General features: G+C 45.4%; 1 protein-coding gene and 1 long non-coding RNA gene across 17 annotated transcripts in view; one reads left to right on the top strand and one right to left on the bottom strand.

The window, feature by feature from the left end:
* The window catches only part of LPP (LIM domain containing preferred translocation partner in lipoma), a gene marked incomplete at its 3' end in the record, with an annotated part of 643,639 nt that extends 642,004 nt beyond the window's left edge, over positions 1 to 1,635 (bottom strand). For 5 of the 16 annotated variants that reach the window (XM_082694106.1, XM_082694129.1, XM_082694128.1 and 2 more), the window contains exon 1: positions 921 to 1,250. Of the gene's footprint in view, positions 1 to 920 lie in introns of all 16 variants that reach the window. The other 11 variants (XM_082694119.1, XM_082694127.1, XM_082694114.1 and 8 more) reach the window with 9 other exon arrangements.
* LOC309846026 lies at positions 1,310 to 11,167 on the top strand. Its single transcript, XR_014301690.1, has 3 exons — positions 1,310 to 1,371; positions 9,007 to 9,297; positions 10,579 to 11,167. It is a non-coding gene; the product is annotated as an uncharacterized lncRNA (long non-coding RNA).
* The last annotated feature ends 920 nt before the right edge of the window (positions 11,168 to 12,087 follow it).

Genomic DNA, 12,087 nt, shown 5'->3' with positions numbered 1-12,087 from the left:
TGCACCCCCTCCATCCAACCCTAAGCCCCCAACAATCACATTTAGAATTTCGTCTCCACTCTCCGCATTTTATTTAGCCTTCTCTGCTCTGCATTCCCCACCCCCACCCCTGCACAAATGGCCTTCCTGTCCCTGGCTGGCTTCAGGAAACCCCCTATTCTTCAAAGCCTTGACCAAGCGCGGCCCCTCCAAATGGGAAAATCAAACTCCCTTCCTTAAGCGCCTGAACTTTACCCATGCCTACCCCCTCCCCGCCCCACCCCTCGCCGCACTCCGCACTTTATCTCCGGTCGGCTTGGGCGCCACGGTTGACGGTGCGCTCCCTGAGGGAAGGAACTGGGCCCCAACACCCTCTCTGAGCTCGCACACCCAGCACAGAACGTGGCACACAGTGGGTGCTGGAGAAATGCTTGGAGAAAAAGAATCAGAAGTTGGGAACCATCTATGTCAGTTTGGCTCGGCCTCCCGAGAGTGACTCCGGGGAGGCCCTCCTTCTCCCTGGGCCTCAACTGAGCCGACTGTAAAATGGGGGGACTCGAATTACTAGGTTCCTAGGCCCTTTCCGCTGTGACAACTGAGATTCCGCGAAAGCTCCAAGCTGCTGGGTGTGGCCCCGCCCCCTGGACGCCCTGAATAGCCGGGGCAGGGGGCGCTCAGGGAAGGGCGCCAACCCCGCCCAGCCCCAGGTCGGCGCTTCCCGAAAACTCGGGGTCCCCCTCCCCCATGCGTGCACCCAGTGATTGCGCCGCGGCCGGCACTTCCGCACCGCGGGCCCTGGGGCCGGGGCTGGGCGCGCGCTCCGCGCCCTGCGCCCCGCGCTCCTGCCTCCCCGGAGCGCTTGCGCCCGGGGAGGGCCGGGGGTTCCCGAGGCGCCCGCGAGCGGAGGGTGGGGGGGAAGGAAGGAGGATTTGCAACAATACCTCGGGGAGGAGGCAGCCGGGGCAGCGGCGGCGGCGGCGGCGGCGGCGGCGGCGGCTGGAGGCGGAGGCAGAGGCGAAGGAGGAGGTGCCCGGGCACTCCCCCTCCCATTGTCCCCGGCCCCGGACAGGCCCGGCCCCGCGCCCCGCACCATGCCCCGCGCCCCGCGCCCCGGGCCGTGCAGCCAGCCCTTACCTTGCAGCGCTCGGCTCTCCCCTGCTCGCTAACGCTACTTATCCCGGGAAAGCTCGCGCGGGTCCGGGAGCGGACCCACAGACAAAAAGTGAAACTTCGGCAGGGCTGGAGCGGCTGCTGGTTGGTGCCTTTCCCCCTCCTTCCTCCCCACCGTCCCCACCCCCTCCCCTCGGGCTCCCGTGCGGTGCCCTGAGAGCTGGAGGCTGACGTCAGGGGCCTGAATTCCTGACTTTGCCTGCACGCATTTGTCCATGTAAGGTATGGGAAAGCGTGTGCCCGCGGGGCCGCCGCGCTGCGCTCGCCTGGCGGGGGAGGGGGCGCCTGCTGGGGCTGCGGCTGGGCCAGACGGTGGGCGCGCGGAGGGCATGTTACTTCCTGGGAGGAAGAGGAGGAGACGCGGGGATGCAGGGAGCTTGCAAAGGAGGAAGGGAATGAGGGAGGTGTGGAGGCTATGCCTGCACTGGAGGAGGAGGAAGCAGACGTAGAAGGAGGAAGCGGCTGAGTGGAGGGGCTGCTGAAAAAATGGGGGGACCGTGTCTACTATGGAAGCGCCAGTTCAGCAGAAGAGATCCTGCCATGGAATTCCCTTCTGAAATCTTGCTCCTGAGCCTCGCCCTGGCGTCCCAGCAACACTCAGAACCTACTGGATGGCAGAGATGGCCAAGACCACTTCACACAGGAGAAAACTGAAGCCTGGGAAGAGAAATGACTCGCCCAGGGTCATACACAACACAGATTCAAGCGCGGGACCGGGATGCTTAGACTCCCAGCCCTGTCCCCCGCTGTCAGGCAGGGTCCTGACTCCCTTCGTCCCATTGAGCCATGAAACAGGCTATGTGTCCCTGGACAACGCGTACCACCCTGTAAGAGTTTGCCAACTTCTCCTGGTCCCGGAGTCAGTTCCTGGAAGTTTCTGATTGACAGCCCCGAGTAGCAGTGACAATCAGTTGCTTCCGGTCAGCTTCCTCTGTCCTGTACTCAGAGGAACCCTGCAGGTTAGCATTTACTTCCCAGCCTTGTCCTGGAAGCCCAGAAAGCTTGCTGTGAGCTTATATCTTCAAAAAAAAAAAAAAAAAAGTGGGGGAGGGAATCTGTGAACTGGGTGAACTGGTTTGAATAGAGGCAAGCCTGTTCTTGGAAGGTTTGAGTCGGATTTTTTTCCCTCTGACATTTGTAAATAGGAGCAACCATGAAAACCACCATTTACTTTGTTAAGAGGTTGTTATGTTCAGCAGCTAGTGCCTGGAAGGCACTCCAAGGCTGTGGACTTTGTTTCTTTGTGTTTCTGGCCTCCTGGTACATAAAATAACCATCCCTCACCTCAGCATATCATGAAAGTGCTTTTTCACAGGCTTATTGGGTCTTTGTATTGGGTGAAACAAATTGTAGTCCCTCTTTAGTATCTGAGGATTAAAATAAAACAGGTAAAGTGATTTGCCCCAACACAAAATAAATGACTGAGCTAGCACATGAACTCACCTCCTTTCATCCAGGTCACATGACTAATCCTGCGGTTTGGGGCCAGAGGGGAGGGTTCCACCCTATAAGGAGGCCCTGACTGCCAGCAGACCCTAATTCCCATTTATGGATGTTGAGAGTACCTATTCTTGAAACTTCTGGAACTTGGTTCCTCTTGGATTTGGAGGGATTTTTTTCGACCAAGAATTAAAGAAGTGAATGTAGAAACACAGCATATTGCTCTTTCCGTTTCTTGGGCACATTCTTTGTGCAGTTTTTTTAAATTCAGATGTTCCTGGGTTCCAATTACTTAATCTCTCTTCCTCTAGATTTCTCATCTACACCTGCAAAAATTAAAAATAGCAGAAATAAGGTAAAGAGTACCCATGCCATGCAATCATGAACTTTTTTTTTTTTTTTGCAACTAATATGGTTTGAAATAGGAAAAAGAGATTTTGTCCTGGGACTTTCAAGAGATCAGATCCCATTACAATACAATTCACTTAGTCTATCTTCAACATTTCAGCAAACCCATATTCTGAACACTAATGTTTAGTACAAGAATACCCTGGTATCACTCAAAGTAAAAATGGGTTCACCCAGTCCCCATCCGATATAGCGGGACTTGACCAGCATTTCTTTTTTTCTTTTCCCTAGTAAGCCACTTATAAAGAATAATAGGGTTCTAATGAGTATTAATAAGATTTAATAAGGTATAATTAGAGTTATTCATTTCCTCCATCATACACATTATAAGAGTGCTGTGTTGGATCCAGAAATACTGCTAATTACATTGAAACTGTTGTATGGGTGTGTTGGGGAAGATCATTAAGTTTCTTCTGAAATACTGAGGAATTGCTCAGATGGGCATGTTGTTAGCACAAGCATTAGAAATGAATCAGGAAAGATCATTTCAACTCATGAGGCACTCACCAGGAGTATAAGAAGCAAACTCATCAGGTCAAGGGCATGTGGTGTAGTCATCAGTGCAAACCCAAGTCAAAAGCCTCATTCTCATTTGCTGATCTGGTTTCTTTTGTATTCTCACTTTTCTCAATATGCCCATTAAAACCTGCTGTGTTCAGGGGCTTAAGAAAGCAGGAAACACTGTGCAAATTTGCAGACTCCATGCCAGAAAAATACAGGATTACCCACTCAGACTAAAGGAAATACAGGATTTCAGGTGTGGCAGAGGTCATGTGATCTGAGGATTGCACACTGGTGGTCTGAAGACCTACAAAAGTATTGTCCCTGTTCCAGGGATGGCACACAAAACTTCTAGGAAGGCAGGCTGTGGCTCCACCAATCCCTTCCATCCGCTACAGCCCCTTACCCAAAGGCCTCTGTGTAGCTCCTGGCAGTCTCCTCCCTGTGCGTGGGAGAAGCAAAGCAGTATTCTGAAGATTTTTACATTTTATTTAACCTCGCAAAACCTTTCTAAGGTCAACAGTATTATTTTTCTCTATTTTGCCCTGTGCCCATGAGAAAAGTAAAGCCCAAGGAGGTTATGTAGCTTGCTCTTAACACAGAGCTAGTCCATGGGGAAGCTGAGACACACACACACACACACACACACACCCGCACTGCTGCCCCCACCCCAAGCCCAGGCAGCCCAGCACTAGCTCCCCCATTGCCCAGTGAACATCTGGTCTCAGTCGCAACACTCCCGTGTGCAGAACTCAATCTCCCACAGCTGACCAAGAGGAATAGATAGGAAGAGGCTATTGGAGATATGCTAAGGCAAGAGGGGCAGGGAAGATGGAAATGAAACACCAACCCTATATTGCTTCTACCGAGCTTAATCGCATCAGGCCAAACCCCTTCGTATGGTGAGCACAGCCTTTCAGCCCCTTCTCTTCCTGTCCTGCCCATGCCGTGACCCTGCAGCCAACCGAGGTCACGTGGTTGTCCAAACACTTAGTACTTGTCCCTGCTCATCTGCCTTTTCAGGGGTTCTTTCTTTCTCATGGGAGTGCCCATCCTTCTCCATCCACCTGGCAACCCTCACCTAACCTCTTCTGATTCCCCCAAAATACCCTCTCCTTTCTGCCCCTACCACCACCTTCAATGGATGCCTTGCCTCCCCAAAAATGTTCCTGTCACTCTGCTTATCCTCAGTCCATGTGGCTCTGGATTTTGTCAATGGTCACCTTGTCTTTCTCTGCTATTGGACTGAGGCTAATTTGGCTCTGAGTCCTTAACACAGTCCCTGCCTTGATCATTGCACACATCCAACGAATTTGCCCCCTTCCTCCCCACCTCCCCCCACCCCTGTCTTCCTTCTTCTTCCTGGTCAAGGAAAAAAAAAAAAAAAAAAAGATCATGGAGGAGGTATAGGATATATGTGTTTAAGTAAAATCAGACATCTCCCTCGAGATGAGACCTAAATGTCAGCAGACCAGAGAAAGGGAGAGCAAAAGTAACAGGAGCATGACCATTTGGAAGTAGAACCAGGATTGGCAAGGGAGGGAGAGGAGAGGAAGGGTAGTTGTCCTTTCTTGCCCTCAAGTTACTGTGTAACCTCATAGCAAGTCACTTTCTCTCTGGCCTCAAGTTCTATATCCACACAATAGGTTCTTAGATTTGATATTCTCGTACATTCTCCCAGCTCTTCAGTTCAATGCCATGCTCAACCTACTGACCAAATTCATGTTCTCAAAGGGTAGTAGCATGCCACATTGTCCTCTGAAATTTTTCAGTTTCACGAAATCAACTGCATTAACTCCAAACTCTTCAGCTGTACCCTCTTGGTTCTGTGATCAAGCCCTAATGGGGTCCTTTCCACAGACCACACTTCCAGCCCCCTACTATCATCATCACATACATACACACACACACACACGCACACACACACAAACACGTGCACACACTTGGCACACAGAGCTTCCAACACTCTTTGCTTTCAAGTTTTTCCGCATTTAATTTCCTCCTCCTAAAATACTTTCCTGGGCCCATTTCCACAAATGCAGATTTTACCTGTCCTGCCAGCTCCCTTTTAAGCAATCTTCTCCCTGTTTCTCCTTCCCTCCAAGCCTTCTCCATTGATATGAAAGTAATCACTCTATCTTCTAGAAAATGTACATACTTGATTGTTCCCATTGCATTGTAAATTTTTTTTTAGGTGTGTTTGATCACTTCTTCTCAAACATAAAACCCTTTGCAGTAGACTTCCTGTGTTGTTCATTTCTCCTCCCCAACAACCAGGGCAGAACTTGGGACTTAGGACCAAATGCTATCTGGCGAGCAAATGAGCCTTCATCTTGGATAGAAAAGCAACACAATTGGTACCTTTCCTCTGGAAGATTAGTCATCTTATCCTAGACCATGACTCTGGGCAGGGAGGGCCTGGGAGGGATGAGGGGGAAGGAAAGGATGATTTCTCATGTATTACAGTGTGCCCTGGTGTGCACAGATCTAGGCCTTCCCACATTTAACATTATAAGTATTTATAAATTGGACAAGGATAGAGTTCTACTATAGCAGTAGATGCAGAATTAAAACATTGGTTATTTTGCCGCTTCGTATCCCATAAATTCTTAAAAGAACGCCCAAGTTTACCTTTTTCTAGGAAAAACTAAGCACAAGTGATAGTTTTAATTTTGGATATACCTACTCTATAATTGAACTTCATTCTCTTTCTAAGTGCATGATGCAAACATGACCTCTGGCCAGGACAGATAAGCATCAGCCTTTGTAAAGAGAGGAAAACTTGAGGTAGTAAACAGTAGTGGTAGGCTTTTCATAAATGCAGCATTGAACATAATGAAGCCATTTACAAAAGGTTTGTTTACTCTGTTCTTCACACCTCCTTGTACAATGGGAAAAAATGATCTCCATGTTAAAAAAAAAAAAAAAAAAAGGAATACATCATCAGACTTCCTAAATGGATATTTCTCCCTGTTTTGAATAGAAGGTCTTTTCTTGAGGGAAAATGGTGTCACAAAGCCTACTGGCTTAAAGGAATCAAGCAAATATGGACACACAGTGACTTGTATCCACCCCTGGGTTTCTGCACAATTATACCCAGTGTTCAAACCTGCCTTTCAGCCAGTAGCTATAAAGTCATCAATAGTTGCACTTTGCCAGATCACAGGACCACATTATCTTAATGTATTTAGCCTATCCAACGCAGGCCCTTGCACAAACCTGCTGGCTCCTGACCCTCAGGTAAACCAGAACTTACAAGAGTTGGGACAATGCCTGGAAGTCAATGAGGTCAGAGGTCAGCAGTTTGGTCTGACTGGGGCCTATCTGTGGTGGCAGAAATGCTGATGGATGGAGGGTTAGTGCCTCTCTGGCCCGTTATCAATGAAAGTTTTAGAGACTTCAGAACACAAAGAGATGGTTTACAAGGGTCTACTCTGCCCCTACTAGCTGTTTTAGGCCTAGGAATTCAGTGTTGAGAAAAATGGACACAACACCTATCCTACATAATAACACAAAGACAATATGTCATACCAGTTCCAGAGGAAAGGGTCAGTGAGGTAGCATGGGGGAAGGGGACTTCCCAATGGACCGCTGGATGGTCTGGACCTGACACTTCAGCTGACAGCCTCCCAATGGGACAGGCAACAGTGAGCTTGGGGATAGACCCCAGGGCTTGTTGGTGGAACATAGACATGAAGCACACATTTTTGTCTTCACAACAGTAGCAAGGAGGTAAAGGATGCTGTCTAAATGTTCAGTCCCTGTGGTCTTGGTCTTTATGGCCTCACTGATGCATAGAACCCTGTGTGAAATTATCTGACTGCTGGTTCTTTATGATCTGGGCATCCAAGGATAGGCCTTAAGATGTACTTTGCCTCATTCCTAGCTGCAATACACATCCTCACACACTTCTGGAAAATCACAGCAGATATCAGGGTGGAAGAGAGCATCTCTGACCAACAACAGGGATTTGATTGGGTTTATATTTTCAAGTACAGTTTTAGGTGAATGAAAAGAGTTTATATTTTGACAGCTTAGTTAAGGTATAATTTATATGCCATAAAATTCACTCATTTTAAGTATACATGATTTTTAATAAATTTATGGAATTAGGGGCACCTGGGTGGCTCAGTGGGTTAAAGCCTCTGCCTTTGTCTCAGGTCATGATCCCAGGGTCCTGGGATCGAGCCCCGCATCAAGCTCTCTGCTCAGCAGGGAGCCTGCTTCCTCCTCTCTCTCTGCCTGCTTCTCTGCCTAGTTGTGATCTCCGTGTCTCAAATAAATAAATAAAATCTTTTTAAAAAATTATGGAATTATATAATCATTACTGCATTCTAACATTAGAACAGTGCCATCATCCCAAAAAGAAAACCTTGTACCCAATTATAGTCATTCCCATTCTCATCTGCAACCCTAGGCAACCCCTAATCTACTTTCTGTCTCTAAAGATTTGCATATTCTGGATATTTCATGTGAATGGAATCATGCAATGTGTCAGCTTTTGCATATGGCTTCTTTTAGCTACACATAGTGTTTTCAAGATTCATCTATGTTGTAGCATGTATTAACACTTTGTTATTTTTATAGCCAAATAATATTCCACTGGATGGATAGACCATATTCTCTTTATCCCTTCACAAATTGCTGATCATTTGGGTTTTATCTACTTTGGGAACATTATGGATGATGTTGTTATGAACATTTCATGTACAACTCTTTGTGTGGACATAGATTTTCACTTCTATTGGGTACATTGTATGTTTTAAAAATTTTTTTAAATTTATTTTCAGCGTAACAGTATTCATTGTTTTTGTACCACACCCAGTGCTCCATGCAATCCGTGCCCTCTCCAATACCCACCACCTGGTTCCCCCAACTTCCCACCCCCCCGCCCCTTCAAAACCCTCAGATTGTTTTTCAGAGTCCATAGTCTCTCATGGTTCACCTCAACTCCCAATTTCCCTCAACTCCCTTCTCCTCTCTAACTCCCCTTGTCCTCCATGCTATTTGTTATGCTCCACAAATAAGTGAGACCATATGATAATTGACTCTCTCTGCTTGACTTATTTCACTCTTCCAGTCCCATCCATGTTGCTACAAAAGTTGGGTATTCATCCTTTCTGATGGAGGTGTAATACTCCATAGTGTATATGGACCACATCTTCCTTATCCATTCGTCCGTTGAAGGACATCTTGATTCTTTCCACAGTTTGGAGACCGTGGCCATTGCTGCTATAAACATTGGGGTACAGATGGCCCTTCTTTTCACTACATCTGTATCTTGGGTACACTGTATTTTAAAGTGGAAAAGAAAGTACGGATGTATAAAAAAGAGTCTGAAAGATTACGAATCAAGGTTTTAAAAGTGGTTATCTTTAAATGGTGTATGATTTCTTCTTTTGCCTTACCTAAATTTTCTTACAATAAACATATGTTATTTTAAATGTTTCCTGTGTGTCTGTAATAACACAAAGACAAAAAAGTGTTGTTTTTTTTTTTTTCAAATAGGCTCCACACCAGCATGGAGCTCAATGCAGAACCTGAACTCACAGCCCTGAGATGGGAGACCTGAGCCAAGATCAAGAGTCGGGTGCTCAACTGACTGAGCCACCCAGGTGCCCCAATAACGTGCTTTTTAAAAAATATATATATTATTTGTTTACTTGAAAGAGAGAGAACAAGTACAATGTGGAAGAGGGGCAGAGGGAGAAACAGAAACCCCACTGAGCAGGGAACATGATGCAGGATTTGATCCCAGGACCTTGAGATCACCATCTGAGCCACCCAGGCACCACCCAGGTAAAGCATATGCTTAACTGACTGAGCCACCCAAGTACCTCTAAAAGTGCTTTTTTAATTTTTTTTAAAGACAAAAAACAATAATACATATTTGGAAAGTTGCATTCCTCCTTTTGATAATTGAATCTTCTCAGGAATCCATCCTAGATGGTTTGTGTTGGGATATTATTTTGAAATATTCAATGAGATCTTTACCCATAATTCTAACGTTGGGCCTTCACTCACTCAATTAACTTAAGACATTCTTTGTTAGTGCATTCCCAGAAGAAGGATGGAGTGGACTTCAGATTGAATGACAGTAGGTTTCTCCTTATTTGCACAATAAATTTAATTTTAATTGGAAGCTGTCAATTTTAAACAATCTTCAAATTTTCACGTCTTGCTTTTGAGTTGTAAAATTAAAGTTGTGTCCTGTATAAGTATTCAGCCTTTATTCGAGAGCCTTCAAGCTTAGAATGGCTTTTAAATTGCACATGTCCTAGTCTTCTCTTCTCCACGCCTCCCTGTTTCCACCTGTGATACACCAACCTCGCCAGTCACAACCTAAGGTCATTCTTGACTTTTCTCTCTCCCCAACTCCTCTCTCCAGTTAGTTTCCAAGTCTGGCCAATCCCTGCCTAAAAAGTTCTCTCCCATTGTCCACCTTCTTCGAAATTAGGTTCCCATTATTTGCTGTCCCATCATTTATGAGTTTAACCTTCACAAATTCAACATGAGAGCAGAGAGAGGAGAGAGAGACAGGAAGTCAAATGCTACCAGTAGTGCCCCCCACCAAGGCTTTTGGGAGTGGGAGATGTGAGAGGCAAACCTGACCCACCCTAGGTCTCCCATTCTCTACCCACTTTCTGTAATGTAGTCTCTCACCTTGCTAATTCTGTTGTTTAAAGATATCCATTTTGTATTCAGCGTGGTCCCCATTTAAAAGCCAGATGCTTCTTTTGGTGCTCAACACAGAAACAGCAATTAGTCCCAAAGCTGGAGGAGAATTGGGCTGGGTTGGGCTCCAACAAAAACCCTAAGTGTTTTTAAGGATAATTTCAAGCAAAAATTTGCACTATGCGCTTTTATTTCAATCACTCACATTAGATGGGTCTTCACTATATGGTCACTAGAAAAATGCAAATGCATTTTGAACACACAAAATTAGGAAGATTCTATCAAACAAACAAGCCGTGGTGTACCTGGAGACTCAAGCACCTGCAGGAAACTGAGAGTCTCTGGCTAAAGATCTAGCGGCCTTTCATCAGGCTACTCTATTATTCGCTTTCTCTTTTCCTACAGCACATGGCCTAATGGGCAGCCAGACAAAGAACCAGAACCCTGCAAGATAATCTGAACAGAAATACAAACAGCATGAAGGCTTTGGGTGACATTCACAAATGTCAAGTAGGTCCCCTATGCCATGTGCAGCTGAAGCTCTCAACCTCATAACAGAGCACAGCGGAGGATGTTGAGGCTAGCCCTCAGGAGACGGGTCCCAGTTCCAGCTCTGCTAATGAAGGGATGACCATGAGAACGTTGTTTCTTCCCCCAGGGACTTGGTCATTCATTCATTCATTCATCTACTGGGTTGGGATCTACTGTCCACCTTCTTCTATATCTTTATGACATGGATCCGATAAAATAGTGAATATAACAGCAAACTATAAGAATATGAAACTATTGTTACTGGAGTTCATAATCCCCAGCATGGCTTTCCCCTTCTCCACTCAATCTTTCAACACCACCATCAAAGTTGCCTATCAGTGTTGTCTCATGGTGGATCTACTAAAACACAAACTGCCCCAAATGCAGTATGTATGGAACCTTGATTGCCCCAAATAAAGCATGGATAAGAAGACTTCCCAGCATCAAGCTCTTAAATATAGGATCACTGAACTTTTATCTAAATGCTCTAAGTGTTTTTCTTTAAGGGAAAAAAAAAAAAGTGGTTACTGCATGAGGATGATGGGTAAATCTCCAATTAAATTCTTTAAAGCATATGGCTTTGACATTTTATTCCCACCTCTGATTAGTAAAGAATTATGCTTCATCACTGCTGCAGAGGTAGGAAGAAGAAATAGGTTTTGTTGCCTTCTTTTTCACAATGACCAATTATTACAGTTCAAAAATTGTCTAAATTGCAATGTCTCCCATTGCATGTGCCCCACTTAATTGAAAGGCAAGTAGAATTCACTTAGGTAAAGAATGAAGGGAATCAAGAATCCTGGGCACTTTATCTGTCCCTGTCACTAACTCACTGCTTGCTGTTTGACTAAGAGATAATAATCTTCCATATCAGTTTGTCCTAGAGAGTAGGTATAACACCAGAAGCTCTCCCTGACCCAACACCTTCTATCTTAAAGTCTACAAAACACCTCTTAATGATCTGGCAAAGGGGTGTTTCTAACTAAATGGCATGATTGTATGTCCCACTTGCTCTAGACAATCCCAACTTATGCCTGTTGTCTCAGTAATTATTACTAGCACTTTTTCTCTCTCGAAGTGTTCCTATTTAGACAACTGATCTTTTTTTCACTCATCCTATAACACAAGAGTTCTCTAAGCAAATTTTTCTTGAGTACCTATTAATATGAAAGTTCCTGAACATAGCATTAACTTGAACCAGTCATCTATTCTACTCCAAAAGAACAGAGTCTAATATACTATAAATAAATACTTCACACAAAGAAGAAAGTCATTGTATTTTAAAGTGCTATGCATGTTCTGGGTTGGGGAAAGATTACTTCTAATTATTACTATATTTTTTCACAAATATTTTCAAGTACCTATTACAAGGCAGGCACTTGA

The sequence above is a fragment of the Mustela nivalis genome, assembly GCF_964662115.1.
Source record: "Mustela nivalis genome assembly, chromosome: 1".
NCBI lineage: Eukaryota > Metazoa > Chordata > Mammalia > Carnivora > Mustelidae > Mustela > Mustela nivalis.
The sequence above is the reverse complement of the archived record's forward strand: the minus strand, read 5'-3'. Positions and strand labels throughout refer to the sequence as shown.